Raw genomic sequence first — 23583 nt, forward strand, 5'->3', positions numbered from 1 at the left:
ATTTGAGAGTGTTTGCTCATCTGTTACAAAAGCTTCTTCTAGAGTTGACCCTGAATGAGTGGAGGGACCTTTTTGATCATCAGGACTGGTTTTTGATGGCCTGATGGTGCATCGGGTCATCATGGTCCTCCACCATCTGCAGGGGTTCCAGGACTGTTGTGGTGTTTGTGGGAACTGCAGGGAGAAGCTGAGACCTGGAGAGGAAGTCCTGGACACCAGCAGACCTCTCAACACCTGCAGCATTTTTTCAGCTCCACCAAACCCAACATTCACTGCCTCCTCATCATCTGAGCATCAAAAGCAGCTCAGACCTGCTGCAGCTCAGCAGACCTCAGCCATTTTTAGGATGTCTCCATGATTCTCCTTCACATGATTTTCATTCAGAAACAATAGAATTGTCAAATACCACAACAGTTTTCAGCTTGCTGGTAAACAACATACACACACACACACACACACACACACACACACACACACACACACACACACAAATAGTTTGTGTTTATGAGAAGATTAAAAAAATCGACTGTGCTTCAATGAAGATTAATTGTTGAATATCAATCCTCTACTCATGTTCATGGGAGTGTAGTTGTTGTGGCCGAGTGGTTAAGGTGGCGGACTAGAAATCCATTGGGGTCTCCCCGCGCAGGTTCGAGTCCTGCCAACAACGTTAAACTGCTGTTCCAGAGGAAACAACATCTGCTCCTCCTGTAGGTCCATGTGTCATAGGTTTTCTTTCAAGGGCTGTAGCAGCTGATGATGAGGGAGAGAGAGAGAATTGGTCGCATGTTGTCTTGTCTCAACCATTCTGGTGTTGACCAAAATCTTTGTTGATACTCCAGTGGTGGTGAAGGTGAAGGAAATGTTCCAAGTGGGACGGTTCCATGTTCAACCAGTTTCATCTGGAACTGAGGTGGAGCTTAGGGTTAAGTAGGAATTGGTTTGGTTTAGTCCCTGGGAATGTCAGTTGGTGCGTGCGTGCGTGTGTGTGTGTGTGTGTGTGTGTGTGTGTGTGTGTGTGTGTGTGTGTGTGTGTGTGTGTGTGTGTGTGTTACATGCAGACTTTCCCTTGTGACAGCTGATTTGGTTTGGAATCCATCTGAGGACATTTTGAGAAAATTCTATCATGTAGTTGTAGTTATTTTGATTTACAACACTGAAAAAAAAATCACCTCCCCTCCAAAAACCCTCGTCTTCAACTTTGTACACAAGTTGTCTCCTCATCAGGCACCACAGGATCCAGTAGGTTCAGTTAAAACAAGTCATTAGAGATTTAAAAAATGTCCATCAAACACAAAATAAGGCTTCAAATAGGTTTCCAATTTCATTTCATGTTGACACATTTTGTCCATTTGACATCAGGACTGATCCCAGATCATCTCAATGACCTCATCCCAGCACCAGAGTACCGCCCAAGTTCATCAAGGACAGCAAACATGAGCAGGTCTAGGTTCACCTCCATCTTTGGAGGTTGTTGAATTTCCTCCTGAGGACCGTCAGGCTGTTTCCTTACTTTGCTGTGACACAACAGCAGACAGCAACAAGGACTGCTGCAGTGCACTTGGTAATTGGATGCACTGAAGTCATCCATTCATGTCAGTGATGTCACTTGGCAGGACTGTCATTGTTGTCTCATTCTAGAAAAGAATCCAGACTCCACACGTGGCTCCCATGATAACTGATGGACCTCTGGTTGGAGGCTGGACGATGATGTTTGGTCTGGGGGGGTTAAGATTGTGGGGGTTGTTTCAGTTCTAGTGCTGAAGGCTTTCACCATGACAGTCAGACTCTCATCTGTCCTTCATGTTCCCTCAAATGTGCAGTGTGGACCTCACACTCTGACATTTAGCCTGAAAACTCTTCATGAAAAGCAGGAGACTCAGAGTCTCTGTGGCTCAATCGGTCAGCGCGCTCGGCTGTTAACAGAGAGGCTGGTGGTTCGAGCCCACCCAGGGACGATGAACAGGCTCTACTGGTGCTAAGGACTCTGTTGATCAGCTGCTGAGTTGCTGCTTCATGTCAACATTGGTCTGTTTCATCCTGAATAGTTTGATCATAACAGAGTCGTTGCATCAATGATCTGAATGTGGATGGACAGATTGACCCTCCACAGCAGACACATGTGACAGATCTCTTGATGAGACACTTTGTGGTAAAGCCAGATTCTGCCAGTCCCACTGACATATTTCAGTCACACATGTTCAGAGATGGTTTTTTGTTCCTGAATACATTTATTATTTTCTGATCACCTTGTGGATTTTTCATCATTCTCCTCATTACCATACTTTAGGTTGCAGTATGTCCACCTTAATTAGTCTTGGGTTGCAGAAATCATACAGCATACAAATAATAGCAGGTTGAAACATATTTATTTTAAAGAATTTAACATGGTTACACACACACACACACACACACACACACACACACACACAGCCTGTCTTTGGTATAAAATGGTCTGTCACGTTCTCTCACATTGCACAACAACAAAACAAACAAAGACGGCCATGTCCAGTGTGGTCCTGGATATGACGACTGGACTGCAGGGTCCCAGTATCACTGTGACAATTCTTTTACCAGCTATGACCTTGGACAAGAACTTCTCAGGAGGAAACTTATCATGGTGGCACAGTGAAGAAAACTGGACCTGAGCTGCCTGCTGAAATCTTGCAGGTGAAGGACAGAGCTCCACCTCTTTGACAGACACCACCACTGTTGGCTCATGTTGTCAAAAAAAAGTGTCAGTTTTTGACACACACGCATCTAAACACACACACATACACATGCATGTTCTTGCACACAGAGACTTTTCCTCTGTTTTTGTTTTTTCCTTGTTGTGAACCAGTAGTTGGTTTCTGTTGGTTTGATTTGCTTGACTTGTTGTTGTTTTTTTTTACCTTGCAAATCAAAATTTTGGGTTCTGGCTTTTTCTGCTTTTCATTTTGTGTTTGTATTAAAGTTCTGTTGCTGAAAAAAAGACTTCTTTCCCTTTTTGTTGAAGTAAATATATGTGGGTCGAAATTGACCCATAACACCATGGATGTTACAATAGTTTATAATATTAAAATGAAGAATAAATCAAACCAATCCATGTCAGAGATGTGTTCTAACACCCCTCAGTAATGGTCAGGAAACACAACAACATTTTGTATATTTCTATGATTTTCTTGAGGTTCATTTGATAATTTTTTAAACTGAAATCGAGGGTTTACTGACTAAAAAAAGGTCCAGAGGCCCATAACAAAATATTCAAATCAATATTTCCATGGATAAGGAAGCCTAACAAGGAAACCAAGAGATGTGAAACAACTTGGATGATAGAAAATTGTTTTTAGTTTATTTTACAGCTGATTGAAGACGTGGGTCAAAACCGACCTGTTTAACATCAGAGATGGGAACAGAAAGCTAACACAAGAGGAAGGTTGAAGCTATGAAAAAGGAGTTTGATAAAAATCTTGAACTGACAGTAGAAATATCCTTTTGTATGTTTACCTTTGTTGACAGAAGTCACTTTAGCTTGGCAGTGAAAAGAATCTCTGCTAGCTTGACAAATAAGTGCACAAACTAGGTTCAAGCTGGACTTTGGACACTGGTATCTGCAACAACTCCCATCAACTCCTAATCTAGCATCTCTGCTGGGTCAAACTATTTTACAGAACATTTGACAGACCTGTGGAGCAGTGAGGACAGACATGAGTTGATCCACATGATCCACTGAAGCGCCATTTTACCCTGCCACTGAGGTCACCAACATGAGCTGGAGTTGGGACTCTTGAACTGAACCTGGTATCACAGCGACACCTACTGCTGCTAAATGGAACAGCAACATTGAACCCAAGTACAGGATTGGAGGGAGACTGATGGTTGCTGTTTGGGTTTTTGAAGAACAAGGAGGGCGTTGGTTCAAGCTGGATTCTCAGAGACTATTTCCCCAACCTCTACATTGGAATCTACACTGTCATCCAGTCATGTGACTGAAGTCATCCAGTCATGTGACTGAAGTCATCTAGTCATGTGACTGAAGTCATCCTGTCATGTGACTGAAGTCATCCATTCATGTCAGTGATGTCACTTGGCAGGACTGTCATTGCCGTCACATTCTAGAAAAGAATCCAGACTCCACATGTGGCTCCCATGATAACTGATGGACCTCTGGTTGGAGGCTGGACGATGATGTTTGGACTTGAAGGAAAACTCCTTGTCCAAATTCCATTGTGTTCAAATTAAAAGTCCCACAATAAGAAGTAGCTGAATCTGACAGGTGAAGGTTTGGAACTCCAAGATGGTTGATGTTTTCTTGACTTGATGCTCTGACTGTCAGGGTAGATGACAGCTTCTTTCTGCTGCTGCATCTGAGTGGCTATGATGTGAGGTTTTACCTCCCAAGGTTGTCTGGTTCCAGGGGAAATTTGAAAATTTCAGTCCCCAACCTTGGCTGTTCTGAAACTCTTCTCCTGAATCACTCCTGAGCTGCAGAAAGAAAAAATACCAGTGCCCAACCAGATCAACTTCATGGCTGCTGACAGCCTCAGACACTTGATTTCCATCAATCTGGAGCCAAGAAGGCCCTCACCTGTGGTTCTCCTCCAGGAGGGTCCAGGTTCTGCCATTGTGGCTCCTTGTGCCACTGCCAGAGAGCCTCAGCTGCACACTGCAACATTTCAACAGGAGATTTACATTCCTTCAAATGTCCTGACATCTTATTGCAATGGTTCTGTTCCATCTTTATATTTTAAAATCAATCACACAATGAAAGCTGCCACAGCTGGTTTAAGTGAGAGAACACGCTAAGCGATTTGAAACCAGTAAAATATGCTTTTCTGTGTGCAAACTAGTGAGGGGCATGGAAGGATATTTTACCACCAATACAGAACCCAAACTTTAGTCATGTGATGAGATGGTGACTCTGATTATGAAGTTAATGGACAAAATGTGAATTGAAAGAAAATGCATTTCTTCAGTAGACTTTGATCCAACATCTGAAGTTAGATTTTGGTGGCTGCTCCATGTTGGAGGAAACCAGGCCAATGTTGGAACGTCACAGGGAAACTCGTTTGCCTCCTCTGCTGCCAGTTCAACCAACTTTGGCAGACGACCACTCACTCCCATCAGTGGAGAGCAGCTTCAACTTGGTTTGGAAGTTTCCATTGTGGATGCATAGGAATGTGGAGAAAACATCCTTTGTTAAAAGAGGGATTTGAACCCACGCCTCCAGGAGAGACTGCGACCTGAACGCAGCGCCTTAGACCGCTCGGCCATCCTGACAGAAACTTATAGTTGCAGACTGCAATATGAAATGAATTAATTCATTGACAAAGTAGAATTTTTCCACTGGAGCTACTGGCTCCTGAGTTGTTGCATTTATTGTTAACATTAAACACACAGTCTGTGTTCATGGCAGTAAGAAATTAATTTAATTTTTCTAAAGGACAAGAAATGAACCAGAACATTAGAACCTCATAATATCTCTTTATCAGTTTGTTCCATGGGACACATTCCAGACAGGAAGGTCCCCCTGAGACTTGAACTCTGACCACTGATTCAGAGTCCAGAGTGCTCACCATTTCACCATGGAACCAAACACAAGGAGGAGTTTCCTCAAAATACAACTTGACATCACCTGCAATCCAAACTGTTGATATTTGGAGGTTCATCTTGCTCTTGTTCCAGACTACATTGCCAAAAGGAACATGAACCACAAGGAAATCATGGAACTCCAGATTAATTCAGGACCTTCTAACTACATCGTATGACCTGTGAGCAAAGACTGGCCAGGCCTTCCTTAATTTATCAGTTAATTACTGCTTACTTACTTGACTGTGATGATCCATGAGATCCAAGGAGGACAGAGGAAAGAAGGATCCTGTTGGAGATCTCCGACCTTCTTCCTACAAGTCAGAGGTTCATAACCTCACTTGTTGGTGGTGCCCTCAACCTGCTGAGAGCATCACTTAGTTAACTACAGAGAAACATAGCAGCTCTTCTGAAGGCTGCAGGAAACCTGCTGGAACTGAGACTTGGACTCAGGTCACTGGATTCAAAGTCCAGGGTGCTAACAGGTCCACCATGGCATCTGGGCTTTACTTACCGTGTAAAAAGGACCACAGTGGTCGTCTGGTTTTAATTTTCACAAACAAATACGGTTTACAACTTGTAGACAGTGACACAGGGCTCTTATTTGAAGGGCCATGGGATGTGAAATATCCCAAACCTCTGAGATCAGAGCGCTCACTTTGATCTCAGGGTCCTGACCTTGGGGGTTCTTCCTTTGGTCTTCAAATACTTGTGGTTTTTATTAACATAACTTTCAACTTGCATGCAAAAAGAGAATCACAGTCAACTTAAACCCAGCAGACAGTGTTTATTTCTAATGAATCAGACAATCGCACAAATGAGAATGAAAGGAAAAACAAAAAAAAAAAGGTTTAAAAAAATCATTCACCACTCTGAAGCTTTTGAAAGTTCATTTGAAGGTTTAAAGGTGGTGGTGAGGAGGACACCCTGATCCTCCCTGTCGTCACTGCCAGGATTCTTTCTTCTGGTGCTGTGGTTCTTCTGATGAAGGGCGGCATGATGTTTGCTGTCTCAGGCTCCACCAAATGTCCTCTTTAGGACGCCACAATGTGGCCTCTTCAGTGCTCCATCTTCCCTGCATCGGAGACACAAGGGTTTCTCCTGGTGCCGACTCTATCATCCTTCTACCGAATGGTGCGGCGATGGATCCTCAGAGGATGCTGGGATCCTTCTTCTCATCAGTGCCACAGTTTTTCATGGAGGGAACAACAGGAGCTTTTTAGTCATGTTTTGCTCGGTGTTTCCTGCTCAGAGCATCAGGATCTGTGACGCCATCTTGTGGTAGTGGGTCATCATCTTGCTGTGTGATAGTGGATTCATTTATCTGCTATTTCAACACATTCAAGTTCATTATCCCTACATGTCAAAATACATTTGGTGTGGAGTTTTACTTTCTGGCCTCAATCATAATGTGTGCATTTATTCTTCATGAACATTTCTCAGCTTTGTAAGTTTATGATATTTTGTCTTCCTCTGTTTTCTATTCCATTGTTGTTGATGATTCTATTGCAGGTTTGAGTTCCCTGTTGACTGAAGCAGAAACAGGAACAAAAAGCTGGAGGTGGTCAGAGCTCCAAGTTGGGACGCTGATATTAAAGTAGGAGATGAACACATCCAGGTTAGCCATCACTCTCAGAACCTGCGACTTTACCTCTTCAGAATGTAGCAGCATAGCATAGCTTCATCTCACCAGTTAGTGGCCCACTTTGATGTCTGGGATATGAGGTTAAAGGTTCTTTACAGCTCTGAATGAAGGGTTTATAAAGTGTTAACAATGCCATAAATAACACAAGCATTCAGTAATCCTTGATAAAAGGAGACTCACCATCAAGTTGGACCAGTTGAAGAACAAAAGGACTTCTCCACGATCACATTTATCCTCACTGGTCCATACTTGGGGACCTCTGTACTAAATGGAGAGTTGAGGAAATGGGCTTGTTGTGGCCCTGCGGTCCACAGACCTCCTGTACAGTCACCAAGCGCTGGAAGACACAATCGTAATGGAACCAATTATTTTAAAATGACAGTAACAAGTAAGAAATAAGGCATTACAGCTTTGAAGGAACTTGTCCAGCACTGGTTTGTGAGTGGGTGTTGTCCTGTATTGGCAGGAAAAACTCCTTGAAATGTTTTTTCTTCAAAAGAAATGTGTCCTTCTCATGTTGAGCTGTGGACATCAGCTGACTGCTTTTCTTGCCACTGCCTTGCTGGCAGGAAAAGCCTGAGCAGAAATGAAGAGTGAGTTCAAGGCAGTAGATTTCACTCCATAGTTTAGGCCTTCATCCAGCAAGGAACCATAAATGATGATGTCAGCACTCCTCCAGCACTGCGATGCAGCTTAGAGAGGTCGGAGAATCACATGACTTCTCTCACTGGTTATTGATGTTTATCTGTGTCTATATATAATTTGTCATGTATATATTTGTATATTAATATGTTATTCATGTTACATAAAACATGTTAAACACGGAACGGCGTGGACACAACAAATGAGCTGGTTCAGAGACACGAGGCAAAAAAAGCTGGATGAACTCTTCTTCATTCCAAAAATGACTTCACCCTTGAACACTGACGTCAGGTCATTTTATAGGGTCCTCCATTTTTTCATTTATGTGACGTTGCATATTGGGAAATAATTATAAAAAAAAATAATATATTTTGATGAAAACTATATTTGATCAGGAAAACTACATTGGGTCAAATAAATCCATCGTTAGTGACGGTGTTACTAATTTTAACTTTAGTGCTCTGGTGCTGATTGCCTCATTAAGATCTTCATGAAGAAATAAACTGAGATTTGTAAAAATGTTTTTTTTTTTACAGAGTTGGCAGTTTGAGCATTGAATCTTTCTTTGTGTTGAGAACAAAGCCTCAAAGCCTTCATGTTTCAGTTTGCTTCACAGCTAACAGACAAACACCTCTTAGCCTGGTTCTGGTAGTCCAGGTTTAAACACCAACACAAGGATTTTATGCTGATTTCTTCACATGCAGCTGAAATCTAGACTTCGAGTGTTCATGTGAGGTTGCAGCTTCACGCCTATTTAGTTTTCAACAAATAGTAAGTCACTTTCATGCATTGAGCTTACTAACGAACTTTAGTCTCAGTAGCTGAATCTGTTAGGGGGAAGGCAGTGTGGACCGGCAGGAGCCTCCTACAAAATGCAATGGAGAGAAGAAGAAATCCTGAGGAGTCGCTATGAGATTGAAGTGTTAAAGACGTGGCTCCTTTGGTGGTGATAGGATTTGAGCTATTGACTCTATTTTGAGTTTATTTCAATGTTATTGCAAACATCAGCTGCTCACTTATCAGCTAGCAAGTAAACAACAGTATTGTTCAGTGTGCTAGCTGAAGTAGACCGAGCGGTCAGTTGAGTCTTTATTTCCATGTGTGCTCATGGTAGCAGGGGTTTAGATTTCCAAATGTAACCCTTTTACCACCGGCTCCAATATTAAAACCCACCTTAGGCTTACAGGGAACACTTTAACTCATTTCAAATATCTTGTATGGTAAAAGTCCTATCTGGAATATTAATATCAATCTAGGGCAATGTATGATTCTCACTCTTAAATATTCAAATGGAGGCTATGGGGAGTACACTTGACCTTTAAACTCTGCTGTAAAGCTTCAGTAACAACACACAAATTCAATGAAACAACACAAGATTTCAGTTTAGAAAATGTATTAAAAGCTTGCAGAAAAACACATTCAAACCTTGAACAAACAAGACTATAGAAAATAAAAAGAAGAACCCTGGGGTATATTGTTTGTGTTTCCTTCAACTGTCTAATTTTATTTCGAGTGCACTCATGTTTACTTTCGTTGGCGCGCTTTAGTTGGAGCTCATGATGGAAACCTTTACCAGATCCCCCCGTGTGTCGGTGACGTCAACAATACCGGACCGCAGCCGATGAATCCCTCGCTCGTTGTGGCAGCAACCGTCCCGCTCGCAGCAGCCCGCAGCAACAGACCTCCGTGACTCGGCAGCAGCGGCACATCCTCCGGCTCCGTCGGCAACCACGACCCGTCCTCCGACTCCGTCGGCAGCAGTGACGCGTCTTCCGTTAACGACTCTCTCCCGAGGCGACTATCCGAAGCTCCTGTCCCGTCCGTGCAGCGTCGTCTCCCTTCAGCGTGGACAGCGTTAGCCTAGCTCCCGCTAGCTTCTGTAACTGGACTTGCCTGGTGCTCAAAACACAATCGGTGGCGGAGAATCCGACTCACGCACTCCGATCACGTCGGTCAATTACAGTTCACAGTCCGTTACCGATAAAAACTCCTCTCCGACGACACACAGTCTCCAAACTCCGATAACGTTACGCCATTCACACGATGCTCCTTCCTCGCGCTCGTTTCTCCCGGAAGTGTAAACACTAAAGGTCATGAACTCACGCACGTAACCTAACGTAATAGAATTACTTTAACATTTTTGAAAGACATTCACACCCCATGAAATGATGTTTTTTTGAAAGTTACTAATTTTAAACAAATTTTATACATTTTAATATCTTCTTCATAACAAATACTTATATGTAAATATAATTATTATGTAAATTTTAAGTTAACCATGAACTGGCATTTTGTTCTTAACTTATTCGTATGAAAATCATGAAATACCACTGATTTATCAGAGTATTCCATAAACCTAGGATTAAATTAAAGCTGCAGTCAGCGTTGTTTGGGCCTGAGCCTCCTCCTGCCCACCGGGGCCGAGTAGCAGGGGTCGTCCTGAATCCAGTGATGAATTTTATGAAAGCGGTGGGACTTGTACACTGCAAGCAACTGCTGTAAATTTACTACAAGATTTCAATAGTATCACCGTTTATAAAACTACAGTACTTTGCCGTTAATTCTAATAGGAATCTGTTAAATTACACCCCATGACTGTAACAGAACTATGCTGTAATGCTAAAATACAGTACTTCACTGTAAATCAAACAGTATCATGCAGTATCTTTGCATTATGGACGCAAGGAGAATCTCCTGATCTGCACGTGAGGTCAGAGCCTTGGTTTTCGTCATCCATCTCAATCACAGTCATTTGGTGAGTAGCGATTGCATTTATTGTAGACACTGGCGCAAAGTCTGTAGGCCAGTGGAGGCTAAGTGAAGTTTCCAGTTTGTGTGGCGACACACACGAGTGGGGGGTGCACTTATTAAAATATAATAGTGACCAAAGCCGGACAACGCCACCTTGGGAATTTTGCCCAAGGAAATAGTTAACGTACCGACCAAAAGGCACTCACAGGTTCATTTACTAATTGGCAGGAGATGTGGTTCCATGACAAAAATATTTTATTGTAAACAGGCCAGCAGATTAAAAAGAGAACAAGAATGAATCTAAACAAGTCTGGAGCTTACCAGTGGGGGTGAGGGATCCCAAGGCAGAAGACACCCTGATCAATTGGGACATCACATTTAAAAACACACATGATTAAAGCAAAACAGGGGTGCACAGCACACGAGGCAAAGCGCCGCCAGGACCGTGAGCTTCCAGTACCTGAAACGAAATGACAAGAATTATAATTTAACACCAAAACTAAAAAAAACAAACAAAAACCAGAACCAAACCACAATTTAAAAATTAATTCGAGAAACAAGATTTAATTATTAAACACAAATTAGCAAGGAAAAATAATACAACCCAAAATAACCAGAAACGAGTTCATTTCTCCATTGCTAGACCAGGGAGCTAACAGATAGCCGTCCAGCAGCTTGCTACACCCTGAAGCCCAAGCGGAGGAATGGGAAACTATGCAGATCCAAACCTTCAGAGCACCATGAAGTACAGTTCAGTGGCGCCACACGGTGGACATCAGGATCTGGCAGACCCTGGTTAAACAAGGTGAATTACTGAAACAACCTCCAGTTCAACACACAGCGGATTCCAATTCGTTAACACAGAAGCAGAGCACTCCAGTGAACAAACAAACAAGCAAAACATGTGTAGATGGCCAGTAGGTCGCAGAACAGGCTAGTAGCAGAGCAGGCTAATAGAGCAGGAGCCTGTAACAAAGCAGGACAGTCTGTAGCAAAACAGCAGCCAGAGCAAAGCAGGGTAGTCTGTAACAAAACAGCAGCCAGAGCAAAGCAGGGTAGTCTGTAGCAAACAGCAGCCAGAGCAAAGCAGGAGCATCTAGCAAAGCAAGATAGTCTGGCAAGACAGCGCCCGGTAGCAAAGCAGCAGCTAGTTGTTCCTCAGTGTCACGGCTCACCAGCTGTGCCAATCAGGTGTAGATCGCACGCATGCAGAGCAAAGGGTTTCACTGCTAGTATGCTGTGGCAAACAGCCTCTGCACGTCAGATGGGGGGGGGGGTGGTTTCCCCACTAGCGGCGATTAAGGGACCGTGTCCCAAAAGCCGGACGCCTACAATTAAACACGTGAATATGAAAAACGTGCATGATCAGAATGCAACACGAGCTACAGGGAGCTACTGCTACATACCAGCAAAGACGGTGGCGAGAAGGCAGACGTGAGGCGATCAGAGGTGGAAGCGAGATGACCAGGAAGTGGGAGGACCGCGGACCCCAAGAGCAAGAGATTGACCAGGTAGATGCTGCCCCTATTTATAGAGCAGCGCCTCACACTGGTTGGCTAATGATGCTACAAGCCAAGTCAGGCATCACCAACCAGTCTCACTGCTAGGATGGGACCTCTCATCCTGCCACATTTGCATTGATAATTACACTCGGTGCACATCATGCTAGCCAGATTTAGCAGCTAGCCAAAATGTTGAAAATGCTTGCAAATTAATCCAAAAAACACAGAGAGTTGACTTTACTTTTTACATCTCGAGCCTCCACAAATTAATGTGTGCGACATCTGTATTTTGCCTGTGAATTCATGAAGCTTTCTGATAGTCTGAACCATTTTACAGTACACACAATATACGTGTCACACAACAGTTAAGTCGGTTCATATTAAGATGAGTGCACACTGACTGTGTTTACATGCAATTACGTTCCTCCATCTTGTGCTAGGCTACTGCTCTGGCATGAGTCTGTCTGATGGCATGATTACGGTGTAGTTAAGGCCATAGAGCAGAAGCTGTGGTTGTATTTGTTTAAAAAAGAGTGGTTTTAGCATCGTTCAAGTGCCTGCTCATTTGTGTTGATTTTTCTTTGTCTCTGATATTGCCTACAGATGCAGGAGCCTATTTTCCAGCTGCCCTGATCCTAGTAAGTACTTGCCTGTCCATCACATTTCACAGTTAATCAGTTATTTTTTCAGACCTCAAACATTGAAATAGACAACTATGTTATCTGGTCAAAGAAGCTGTTTTTTTCTTCTTCTTCTTCTCTTCTCTTTTCTCCCTGTTTTTTTGGATCTCCAACACTATATCTACATGTATATATTTGATGGCTTATAATGTCTCATTCATCTGAGTGAGTTCCAACACTCCTTTTTTAGGCGCTTCATTGGAATAAATCCTGAGAGTGTCTGCATGTTTTCCCTGTGCTGGTTCTCTCCAGGTACTCCAGCTTCCTTCCACAGTCCAAAGACATGCAAATGGAAATGCAACTCTACATTGACCGTAGGTATGGCTGTGAGTGTGAATGGTTGTCTGTCAATATTTGTTGGCTGCGGTGGACTGCGACGGACCACTGACCTGTCCAAGGTAATGTCCCCTCTGGGATAGGCTCCAGCCCCACCCTGTGACCCTTAACAGGATAAGCGGAAAAATGGATGGATGGATGGACGGATGGATGGATGGATGGATGGATAGATGGGTGGGTGATCACTCACAGGACTGTGAGTCTCTCACTCTGACCGCTTCATGCTATGGGACTTACACTGACGTAACCTGATTAGCTCAGTCAGTTGAGCATGAGACTCTTAGTCTCAGGGTTGTTGGTTCAAGCCCCATGTTGGGTGTTGATCTTAAACACCACTGCTTGTCCTCTCAGTTTTGAAAGCTTTGTTTGTAAATTGTCAGAAAAATCAGTGAATAAACAATACAAACTGAGGCTTTGTCAGAAATTCCATGCTTCCAAACTAACCAATATGAAAAAAACAAAAGGTGAGACTTTTTCGTGCATTCGAAAAATTTGTATGCGCTTCATTGTATCCGCTTTCTATACTTCCATGCATCCCAGCTTATTTCTGTTAAGGGTTGCAGGGGGAGGCTGGAGCCTTTCCCAGTGGCTTTCAGGTGAGAGGCAGGTTTCACCCTGGACAGGTAGCCAGTCCATTGCAGACAGAATACCCACGCAGGCACGGAGAGAACATGCACACACCACACAGAAAGAACCTGTGCTCGAGCCAGGACTTGAACTTGCTTTGAGGCGACACTGTTAACCACGGTACCACTGTGCCACCCATTGACTGTAACACATTGTAAACAATATACACTCTTGTTATCATACAACACGTAGCCCTGTACAAAAATCAAATAAATTACATCGCATAAAAAGCATAAAAAGATGTGTTAAAAAGTTCAAAAATAAATAGAGTTCATGATCTTTAAAATTGGTTATAATGTGAGCAGGTTAAAAGCATAAATATAATATGTAACATTTAAAAAGTAAAACTATTTACAGTTAAAAAATAAATTCATATAAAGGTCTTTAAGTTCTCTGAGTCTGTAAAAGATCAGTGATCTGAGAATAAGGAGAGGGGAAGAAGCCGTGTTTATATGTAACCTCAATTGTTACCTGTCAATCATTTCATTCCTGTCTTATCTTTGGGTGTATTAAGACCGCAAAAGCCAATGAGAGGAAAGTTACTGTGTAAGGGGTGGGACTAGTGGCGCAGGTTTGTGAGGTGAGTAGTTAGCGCGCATGGGGAGAGAAACAGAGGCAATGATCAGAGAGTTAAGAGGGGAGGCATCGTTTGTGTGGAGAGCATTTAAGTTTATTTTGGAGGTCGACGACTGGTGGTCCTGACGTAAACTTCTGTGTGACCTTCGAGAGGTGAATATTTATGCCTGTATTTGCGCTTTATCTAACTGTTATAGTGAAAAGAGACTGGATGTGTACATGGTTTGCGACGTGCTAGCTAGGGATAGCATTCCGTGCTAATGTGCCAGCAGATCGTAGCTTTAGCGTTGTAATATTTTTGGAGCGAAAGTAAAGGTAATGCGAATTCGACACGAGATAATGTTTGATAATTGTGGCTAAATTAAGATAATATGCTTGAAGGAGACGGACATTGGAGAGAGAGAGACGGGTTTCCATCCGATGGCTCTGCTGTTCTGCTGTGCCCTGTCCTGCTGTGTTTTCTTCTTCGTGACTTTCGCTGTCCCGCCATTGCGTGTGAGTGTTTGGATTGTGACTTCCACCGCCATTGCCATTACCATTCAGACTCTCATCCTCCATTCCCGTTCTCCCCCTTCTAATAAAACCCTGGATTTGTGAGGACTAACATACACATGCACTTGCTTTTATTGTGTGCTCAGCTGCGAGTGAAGCGGCCGTTACAGTTGTGAAGCCCCGACCGCACACGAGCTTCAATAAACAGGCCTGAAACAGGTAAAAATTTAATTTAAGGTGTTTCATATGAATGTGTGTGTGCCCACAGGTAAAATATTGAGTTTTAGTTGTTGTAAATTAAAGAATACCGTTTTAGAAGGTAACTTAAGGATTCTGAAAGGGATTAAATATGATGTATATTTAATAAAAACAAAAGGGTTATCTTTTGAAGAGGAAACTTTTTTTCCTTACAATTGAGGTGTAAAGGATGACTTGAGGGTATTTTATGTGAAACTATCTAATTAAAAAAGATTTTTATTTTCAGTGAAACGAAAGTTCAGAACCAAGAAAGACACTGTTTGTTTTGTTTTGAAAATCCTCTTACTCATTGTTAATAATTTTGTTCATTGTATTTTTATAATACTAGAATATATTCAATTTTTATTTCATCCATCTCTGTGAACAAGTACCTGTGAAGGATTAATTTGCAATTCTTTTAACTTCAGCTTGAGGAAAGGGCAGCTTTGAGTCTTTGGGGACCAGCATGAGCGACCTTCCCTCACGCACTTCTTCTTGAAGCGCCTTTCCGCAGCTTTGGAAAGGAATGTCATGCAGCGTGTAATTTGAAGTCGACAGTCGACAGATGGCAGATGCAGTACTTTTCTCTAGATGACATCAACATTCTTTTCTTTATATTGACAGGACACCTATTTGGCGTGTGAAAAGTCCCTGAGGCTGTTGCGCATCACGTTTTTTCTGAGGTTGTAAAGTGAGTGAAATGGATATAGAGCCCATGTGTGTCAGAGTCAAGGGCTTACGGCCTTGCCACTCTGAACACGCCGGATCTCGGAAGCTAAGCAGGGTCGGGCCTGGTAAGTACTTTGATGGGAGACCGCCTGGGAATACCAGGTGCTGTAAGCTTTTTTGTTTCATTGTGAGGAAAGGGCAGCCTTGAGTCTTTGGGGACCAGCATGAGCGAGCTTCCCTCACACACCTTTTCTTGAAGCGCCTTTCGCAGCTTTGAAATTGAATATCATGCAGCGTGTAATTTGAAGTAGACAGATGGCAGATGCAGTAGTTTTCTCTCGATGACATTAACATTCTTTTCGTTGTATTGACAGGACACCTATTTGACGTTTGAAAAAACCGTGAGGCATTTGCACGTCACTTTTTTTCTGAGGTTGTAAAGTGAGTGAAATGGATATAGAGCCCATGTGTGTCAGAGTCAAGGGCTTACGGCCATACCACTCTTAACACGCCCGATCTCGTCTGATCTCGGAAGCTTAGCAGGGTCGGGCCTGGTTAGTACTTGGATGGGAGACCGCCTGGGAATACCAGGTGCTGTAAGCTTTTTTTGTTTCATTGTGAGGAAAGGGCAGCTTTGAGTGTTTGGGGACCAGCATGAGCGAGCTTCCCTCACACACCTTTTCTTGAAGCGCCCTCCACAGCTTTGGAATGGAATGTCATGCAGTGTGTAATTTGAAGTAGACAGATGGCAGATGCAGTACTTTTCTCTAGATGACATCAACATTCTTTTCTTTGTATTGACAGGACAACTATTTGGTGTGTAAAAAGACCGTGAGGCTGTTGCACATCACATTTTTTTTGAGGTTGTAAAGTGAGTGAAATGGATATAGAGCCCATGTGTGTAAGAGTCAAGGGCTTACGGCCATACCACTCTGAACACGCCCGATCTCGTCTGATCTCGGAAGCTAAGCAGGGTCGGGCCTGGTTAGTACTTGGATGGGAGACCGCCTGGGAATACCAGGTGCTGTAAGCTTTTTTGTTTCTTTGTGAGGAAAGGGCAGCTTTGAGTGTTTGGGGACCAGCATGAGCGAGCTTCCCTCACACACCTTTTCTTGAAGCGCCCTCCACAGCTTTGGAATGGAATGTCATGCAGTGTGTAATTTGAAGTAGACAGATGGCAGATGCAGTACTTTTCTCTCGATGACATCAACATTCTTTTCTTTTATTGACAGGACACCTATTTGGCGTGTGAAAAGACCCTGAGGCTGTTGCGAATCACTTTTTTTCTGAGGTTGTAAAGTGTGTGAATTGGATATAGAGCCCATGTGTGTCAGAGTCAAGGGCTTACGGCCATACCACTCTGAACACGCCCGATCTCGTCTGATCTTGGAAGCTTAGCAGGGTCGGGCCTGGTTAGTACTTGGATGGAAGACCGCCTGGGAATACCAGGTGCTGTAAGCTTTTTTGTTTCTTTGTGAGGAAAGGGCAGCTTTGAGTCTTTGGGGACCAGCATGAGCGAGCTTCCCTCACACACCTTTTCTTGAAGCGCCCTCCACAGCTTTCGAATGGAATGTCATGCAGTGTGTAATTTGAAGTAGACAGATTGCAGATGCAGTACTTTTCTCAAGATGACATCAACATTCTTTTCTTTGTATTGACAGGACAACTATTTGGTGTGTAAAAAGACCGTGAGTCTTTTGCGCTTCACATTTTTCTGAGGTTGTAAAGTGAGTGAAATGGATACAGAGCCCATGTGTGTGAGAGTCAAGGGCTTACGGCCATACCACTCTGAACACGCCTGATCTCGTCTGATCTCGGAAGCTTAGCAGGGTCGGGTCTGGTTAGTACTTGGATGGAAGACCGCCTGGGAATACCAGGTGCTGTAAGCTTTTTTCTTTCTATGTGAGAAAACGGCAGCTTTGAGTCTTTGGGGACCAGCATGAGCGAGCTTCCCTCACACACCTTTTCTTGAAGCGCCTTTCTGCAGCTTTGAAATTGAATGTCATGCAGCGTGTAATTTGAAGTAGACAGATGGCAGATGCAGTACTTTTCTCTAGATGACATCAACATTCTTTTCTTTGTATTGACAGGACACCTATTTGGCATTTGAAAAGACCGTGAGGCTGTTGCACGTCACTTTTTTTCTGAGGTTGTATAGTGAGTGAAATGGATATAGAGCCCATGTGTGTGAGAGTCAAGGGCTTACGGCCATACCACTCTGAACACGCCCGATCTCGTCTGATCTCGGAAGCTTAGCAAGGTCGGGCCTGGTTAGTACTTGGATGGGACACCGCCTGGGAATACCAGGTGCTGTAAGCTTTTTTCTTTCTTTGTGAGAAAACGGCAGCTTTGAGTCTTTGGGGACCAGCATGAGCGAGCTTCCCTCACACACCTTTTCTTGAAGCGCCTTTCTGCAGCTTTGAAATTGAATGTCATGCAGCGTGTAATTTGAAGTAGACAGATGGCAGATGCAGTACTTTTCTCTAGATGACATCAACATTCTTTTCTTTGTATTGACAGGACAACTATTTGGCGTGTGAAAAGACCCTGAGGCTGTTGCGAATCACTTTTTTTCTGAGGTTGTAAAGTGTGTGAATTGGATATAGAGCCCATGTGTGTCAGAGTCAAGGGCTTACGGCCATACCACTTTGAACACGCCCGATCTCGTCTGATCTCGGAAGCTTAGCAAGGTCGGGCCTGGTTAGTACTTGGATGGGACACCGCCTTGGAATACCAGGTGCTGTAAACTTTTTTGTTTCATTGTGAGGAAAGGGCCGCTTTGAGTCTTTGGGGACCAGCATGAGCGAGCTTCCCTCACACACCTTTTCTTGAAGCGCCCTCCGCAGCTTTGGAATGGAATGTCATGCAGTGGTTAATTTAAAAAAGACAGATGGCAGATGCAGTACTTTTCTCTCGATGACATCAACATTCTTTTCTTTTATTGACAGGACACCGATTTGGCGTGTGTAAAGACCCTGAGGCTGTTGCGCATCACTTTTTTTCTGAGGTTTTAAAGTGTGTGAAATGGATATAGAGCCCATGTGTGTCAGAGTCAAGGGCTTACGGCCATACCACTCTGAACACGCCCGATCTCGTCTGATCTCGGAAGCTAAGCAGGGTCGGGCCTGGTTAGTACTTGGATGGAAGACCGCCTGGGAATACCAGGTGCTGTAAGCTTTTTTTTTTCTTTGTGAGGAAAGGGCAGCTTTGAGTCTTTGGGGACCAGCATGAGCGAGCTTCCCTCACACACCTTTTCTTGAAGCGCCTTTCTGCAGCTTTGAAATTGAATGTCATGCAGTGTGTAATTTGAAGTAGACAGATGGCAGATGCAGTACTTTTCTCTAGATGACATCAACATTCTTTTCTTTGTATTGACAGGACAACTATTTGGTGTGTAAAAAGACCGTGAGGCTGTTGCACATCACATTTATTTTGAGGTTGTAAAGTGAGTGAAATGGATATAGAGCCCATGTGTGTGCGAGTCAAGGGCTTACGGCCATACCACTCTGAACACGCCCGATCTCGTCTGATCTCGGAAGCTAAGCAGGGTCGGGCCTGGTTACTACTTGGATGGGAGACTACCTGGGAATACCAGGTGCTGTAAGCTTTTTTGTTTCTTTGTGAGGAAAGGGCAGCTTTGAGTCTTTGGGGACCAGCATGAGCGAGCTTCCCTCACACACCTTTTCTTGAAGCGCCTTTCTGCAGCTTTGAAATTGAATGTCATGCAGTGTGTAATTTGAAGTAGACAGATGGCAGATGCAGTACTTTTCTCTAGATGACATCAACATTCTTTTCTTTGTATTGACAGGACAACTATTTGGTGTGTAAAAAGACCGTGAGGCTGTTGCACATCACATTTATTTTGAGGTTGTAAAGTGAGTGAAATGGATATAGAGCCCATGTGTGTGCGAGTCAAGGGCTTACGGCCATACCACTCTGAACACGCCCGATCTCGTCTGATCTCGGAAGCTAAGCAGGGTCGGGCCTGGTTACTACTTGGATGGGAGACTACCTGGGAATACCAGGTGCTGTAAGCTTTTTTTTTTCTTTGTGAGGAAAGGGCAGCTTTGAGTCTTTGGGGACCAGCATGAGCGAGCTTCCCTCACACACCTTTTCTTGAAGCGCCTTTCTGCAGCTTTGAAATTGAATGTCATGCAGTGTGTAATTTGAAGTAGACAGATGGCAGATGCAGTACTTTTCTCTAGATGACATCAACATTCTTTTCTTTGTATTGACAGGACAACTATTTGGTGTGTAAAAAGACCGTGAGGCTTTTGCACATCACATTTTTTTTGAGGTTGTAAAGTGAGTGAAATGGATATAGAGCCCATGTGTGTGAGAGTCAAGGGCTTACGGCCATACCACTCTGAACACGCCCGATCTCGTCTGATCTCGGAAGCTTAGCAGGGTCGGGCCTGGTTAGTACTTGGATGGAAGACCGCCTGGGAATACCAGGTGCTGTAAGCTTTTTTTTTTCTTTGTGAGGAAAGGGCCACTTTGAGTCTTTGGGGACCAGCATGAGCGAGCTTCCCTCACACACCTTTTCTTGAAGCGCCCTCCACAGCTTTCGAATGGAATGTCATGCAGTGTGTAATTTGAAGTAGACAGATGGCAGATGCAGTACTTTTCTCTCGATGACATCAACATTCTTTTCTTTGTATTGACAGGACACCTATTTGGCGTGTGAAAAGACCGTGAGGCTGTTGCACATCACATTTTTCTGAGGTTGTAAAGTGAGTGAAATGGATATAGAGCCCATGTGTGTCAGAGTCAGGGGCTTACGGCCATACCATTCTGAACTCGTCTGATCTCGGAAGCTAAGCTGGGTCGGGCCTGGTTAGTACTTGGATGGGAGACCGCCTGGGAATACCAGGTGCTGTAAGCTTTTTTGTTTCTTTGTGAGGAAAGGGCAGCTTTGAGTCTTTGGGGACCAGCATGAGCGAGCTTCCCTCACACACCTTTTCTTGAAGCGCCCTCTGCAGCTTTGGAATGGAATGTCATGCAGTGGTTAATTTGAAGTAGACAGATGGCAGATGCAGTACTTTTCTCTAGATGACATCAACATTCTTTTCTTTGTATTGACAGGACACGTATTTGGCGTTTGAAAAGACCCTGAGGCTTTTGCACGTCACTTTTTTTCTAAGGTTGTAAAGTGAGTGAAATGGATATAGAGCCCATGTGTGTAAGAGTCAAGGGCTTACGGCCTTGCCACTCTGAACATGCCCGATCTCGTCTGATCTCGGAAGCTAAGCAGGGTCGGGCCTGGTTAGTCCTTGGATGGGAGACCGCCTGGGAATACCTGGTGCTTTAAGCTTTTTTTTTTTCTTTGTGAAGAAAGGGCAGCTTTGAGTCTTTGGGGACCAGCATGAGCGAGCTTCCCTCACACACCTTTTCTTGAAGCGCTTTTCTGCAGCTTTGAAATTGAATGTCATGCAGCGTGTAATTTGAAGTAGACAGATGGCAGATGCAGTGTACTGGGCTTCTCTCTACTCCTCTCTCTCCTCCTATATGTGTCATAAATTAATTATACTCAGAAGTATTACTAACTTGTCTCCTTTTCTGGAGCCTTTTAGGCTCCTCTCATTCCAGATCTGGGTGCTGCTGGAGGAGGCTGCAGAGCTGAAGAGGCTCAAGCTGCCACCCGTAGCTCCACCTACTCACATCACCGTCTTTCCATCAGTCTCTCTCTCTCTTTATCTCTGTCCCTCTCTTTCCTTCTACATATCCGTCTTCCTCCATTATCTGTTTTGTTCCTGTTCTCTTTCCCCCCAATCGGTCAAAGCAGAAGGCTGTCCCCATTGAGCCTGGATCTGCTCGATGTTCCTGCCTGTCAAAAGGAAGGTTTTTGTCGCCGCTTTTGCAGGATGTGCTTGCTGATGGAGAATTGTTGGGTGTAGATTCATTGAAGCAGTTTGGTACTGGACCTGCTCTACCTGTAAAGTGTCATGAGATAAGTTTTGTTGTGATTTGGTGCAATATAAATAAAATTAACTTGACCAGTGTCATTTGTGGTCTTTCGTTAATTGCATGCCACATGAAATTATTATTAGTCACTTTTATCTCACATTTGACCTGCAGCTGCAGTCTCACAGTGGCAAGACGAGAACACTTCTACTTCTGATGATAACAGTTTGTTCAACAATGAACTTCATCCAGTACCATGTTGTTAAACACTGGAACACTAGCATAGCACCTGAACAGGGATTTGAACCCTGGACCCTCAGATTAAAAGTCTGATGCTCTACCGTCTGAGCTACTCAGGTTCTTCCTTCAGCATTTAGACAGGAAAAGAAACAGCTGTGAAGGTCAAACTGCTGCTTTCTTGACTTGTTCAATCCTCCATGTTCAAGTCCACCATGCTTTTGATTGGTTCTGATTCTCTGTGGCAAAATCCAACAAGAGGCTCCAAAAATGTCTTGAATGTCATAAGAATGCACAGGACAAGATGTTCGTTTCCTTCATGTCTGCAGTTCCTCCACTGGAAAGTAAAGTCAATGCTGTTCCTCTGCTGAAACCTGGGATCGGACCAGGGACCTTTAGATCTTCAGTCTAACGCTCTCCCAACTGAGCTGTTTCAGCTCTGAGGGAGGGCCCTGCTTCTCTCATTTTATAATCTCTTCCACTCTCACTAGAACTTAGAGAGGATTTGAGCTTCTGAAGTCATGACACATTGAACAGTTCTACAGGACCATTTTTGATGAATGTCTGAATCAAACAAGCCTCTTTTGTTTGTCTTCTTCCCAGTTGCCTCAACATTGTGTGAGCCAATAATTCCACATCTGTACCAGACACACCTCTTGTTGGTGGGTTTTCTGGATCTTTCTGTTCTAACAGTGTCTTTTATCTTAAATATGCCACTTTCACATGAAAACATCAATAACAGGACAATATCAAAACTATTATTGCTGCTGTTGCTGTTGTTGGTTGTGTGTCTGTCTTCCATCCCCCTGTCCCCCTGTCTTTCTCTCTGCTTGTCTTTCACCCTCATCTTGTTCCCATCTTTTTTTCATTCTCTCCCTCATTTCTCTCTGTCTTTTGTCTTTTCTTCTCTATATTTGTCTTCTGCTGCTCCAGGATCAGCTCCTATCACACAGTGGTCCAGAACCATTATGAAGCCTGATCATGAATGTGAGCAAAGCTCTTAGAACAGGCCTGCTGCCACCACAACTTAGATCCTGCAGGTCACTAGAAACTCCAGTGTCCAGCTGACAAGTGGACTTTCCTCTGATCTGTGGTGGTGCTGAGTTTAGCAAACATCTCCAACAAGAAGATGAAGGAGGCCATCAACTCCTCCAAGCTCAACATCTATACTGGCTTTACTGGGAGATCAGGAGGTCAAAGCAGATCTTCACCCTCCACCTCAGATGGTTTCTACTCACAGAGATGAGGGACCAGTTCAAACCAGCTACCTGGAGCTCCCTTAAGCCATTGTCCCCATCAGCTAACATCTGGATCTGGACCTGCACCGGTGCTGATTTGTGTCTTGAGTCCCCAGAGTTTGTTGAACCAGAGAAGCTTCAACTGGTGACGGTCGTACAACCAAGTGTGAAGGTGAGCCTGCATTGTCTGATCTGGAGCTAACAGGGGAATTAGCAAGTGCTCTGACTGTTCTAGAGTTGCTGCTTAGTTGAATTTGAATTTATTTGTTGAAATGTTCCAGTTTCTATGAGGTCAGGGAAGATTGGTGTGGATCTAAAGGTCCCTGGTTGGATCCCAGGACATTGTTTTGGCTCATTTGAACATTTTCAAACCCTCGTTGCTCAGATTTTACATGAATTTGATCATGACTTTTGGACAAATGTCTTGTTTATTAATTAAATAATCACTTCAGTTATGAATTTAGTGAGTCACCCAG

The 23583-nt window shown here is 43.7% G+C and overlaps 11 non-coding genes and 4 pseudogenes across 11 annotated transcripts; 14 read left to right on the forward strand and 1 right to left on the reverse strand.

Moving 5' to 3' along the window:
• Positions 1-588: 588 nt before the first annotated feature.
• trnas-aga (transfer RNA serine (anticodon AGA)) lies at positions 589-670 on the forward strand. The gene has a single exon. It is a non-coding gene; the product is annotated as a tRNA-Ser (tRNA).
• A 15123-nt stretch (positions 671-15793) lies between these two features.
• On the forward strand, positions 15794-15902 carry LOC147266634 (5S ribosomal RNA; annotated as a pseudogene).
• A 310-nt stretch (positions 15903-16212) lies between these two features.
• On the forward strand, positions 16213-16331 carry LOC147266635 (5S ribosomal RNA). The gene has a single exon (XR_015114229.1). It is a non-coding gene; the product is annotated as a 5S ribosomal RNA (ribosomal RNA).
• Positions 16332-16642: 311 nt separating this feature from the next.
• On the forward strand, positions 16643-16761 carry LOC147266636 (5S ribosomal RNA). Its single transcript, XR_015114369.1, has one exon. It is a non-coding gene; the product is annotated as a 5S ribosomal RNA (ribosomal RNA).
• Positions 16762-17070: 309 nt separating this feature from the next.
• Positions 17071-17189, forward strand: LOC147266637 (5S ribosomal RNA). The gene has a single exon (XR_015114867.1). It is a non-coding gene; the product is annotated as a 5S ribosomal RNA (ribosomal RNA).
• Positions 17190-17498: 309 nt separating this feature from the next.
• On the forward strand, positions 17499-17617 carry LOC147266638 (5S ribosomal RNA). Its single transcript, XR_015115384.1, has one exon. It is a non-coding gene; the product is annotated as a 5S ribosomal RNA (ribosomal RNA).
• A 311-nt stretch (positions 17618-17928) lies between these two features.
• On the forward strand, positions 17929-18047 carry LOC147266639 (5S ribosomal RNA). Its single transcript, XR_015114798.1, has one exon. It is a non-coding gene; the product is annotated as a 5S ribosomal RNA (ribosomal RNA).
• Positions 18048-18358: 311 nt separating this feature from the next.
• On the forward strand, positions 18359-18477 carry LOC147266640 (5S ribosomal RNA; annotated as a pseudogene).
• A 309-nt stretch (positions 18478-18786) lies between these two features.
• LOC147266641 (5S ribosomal RNA) lies at positions 18787-18905 on the forward strand. The gene has a single exon (XR_015112718.1). It is a non-coding gene; the product is annotated as a 5S ribosomal RNA (ribosomal RNA).
• A 311-nt stretch (positions 18906-19216) lies between these two features.
• LOC147266642 (5S ribosomal RNA) lies at positions 19217-19335 on the forward strand. Its single transcript, XR_015114185.1, has one exon. It is a non-coding gene; the product is annotated as a 5S ribosomal RNA (ribosomal RNA).
• Positions 19336-19646: 311 nt separating this feature from the next.
• Positions 19647-19765, forward strand: LOC147266643 (5S ribosomal RNA). The gene has a single exon (XR_015114187.1). It is a non-coding gene; the product is annotated as a 5S ribosomal RNA (ribosomal RNA).
• A 311-nt stretch (positions 19766-20076) lies between these two features.
• LOC147266644 (5S ribosomal RNA) lies at positions 20077-20195 on the forward strand. Its single transcript, XR_015114067.1, has one exon. It is a non-coding gene; the product is annotated as a 5S ribosomal RNA (ribosomal RNA).
• A 309-nt stretch (positions 20196-20504) lies between these two features.
• LOC147266645 (5S ribosomal RNA) lies at positions 20505-20613 on the forward strand (annotated as a pseudogene).
• Positions 20614-20923: 310 nt separating this feature from the next.
• On the forward strand, positions 20924-21042 carry LOC147266646 (5S ribosomal RNA; annotated as a pseudogene).
• Positions 21043-21918: 876 nt separating this feature from the next.
• Positions 21919-21991, reverse strand: trnak-uuu (transfer RNA lysine (anticodon UUU)). The gene has a single exon. It is a non-coding gene; the product is annotated as a tRNA-Lys (tRNA).
• Positions 21992-23583: the final 1592 nt, after the last annotated feature.

Source organism: Aulostomus chinensis, chromosome 4, assembly GCF_037954235.1.
Source record: "Aulostomus chinensis isolate RoL2024-O1b breed Wild chromosome 4, RoL_Achi_v1.0, whole genome shotgun sequence".
In the NCBI taxonomy this organism is placed as follows: domain Eukaryota; kingdom Metazoa; phylum Chordata; class Actinopteri; order Syngnathiformes; family Aulostomidae; genus Aulostomus; species Aulostomus chinensis.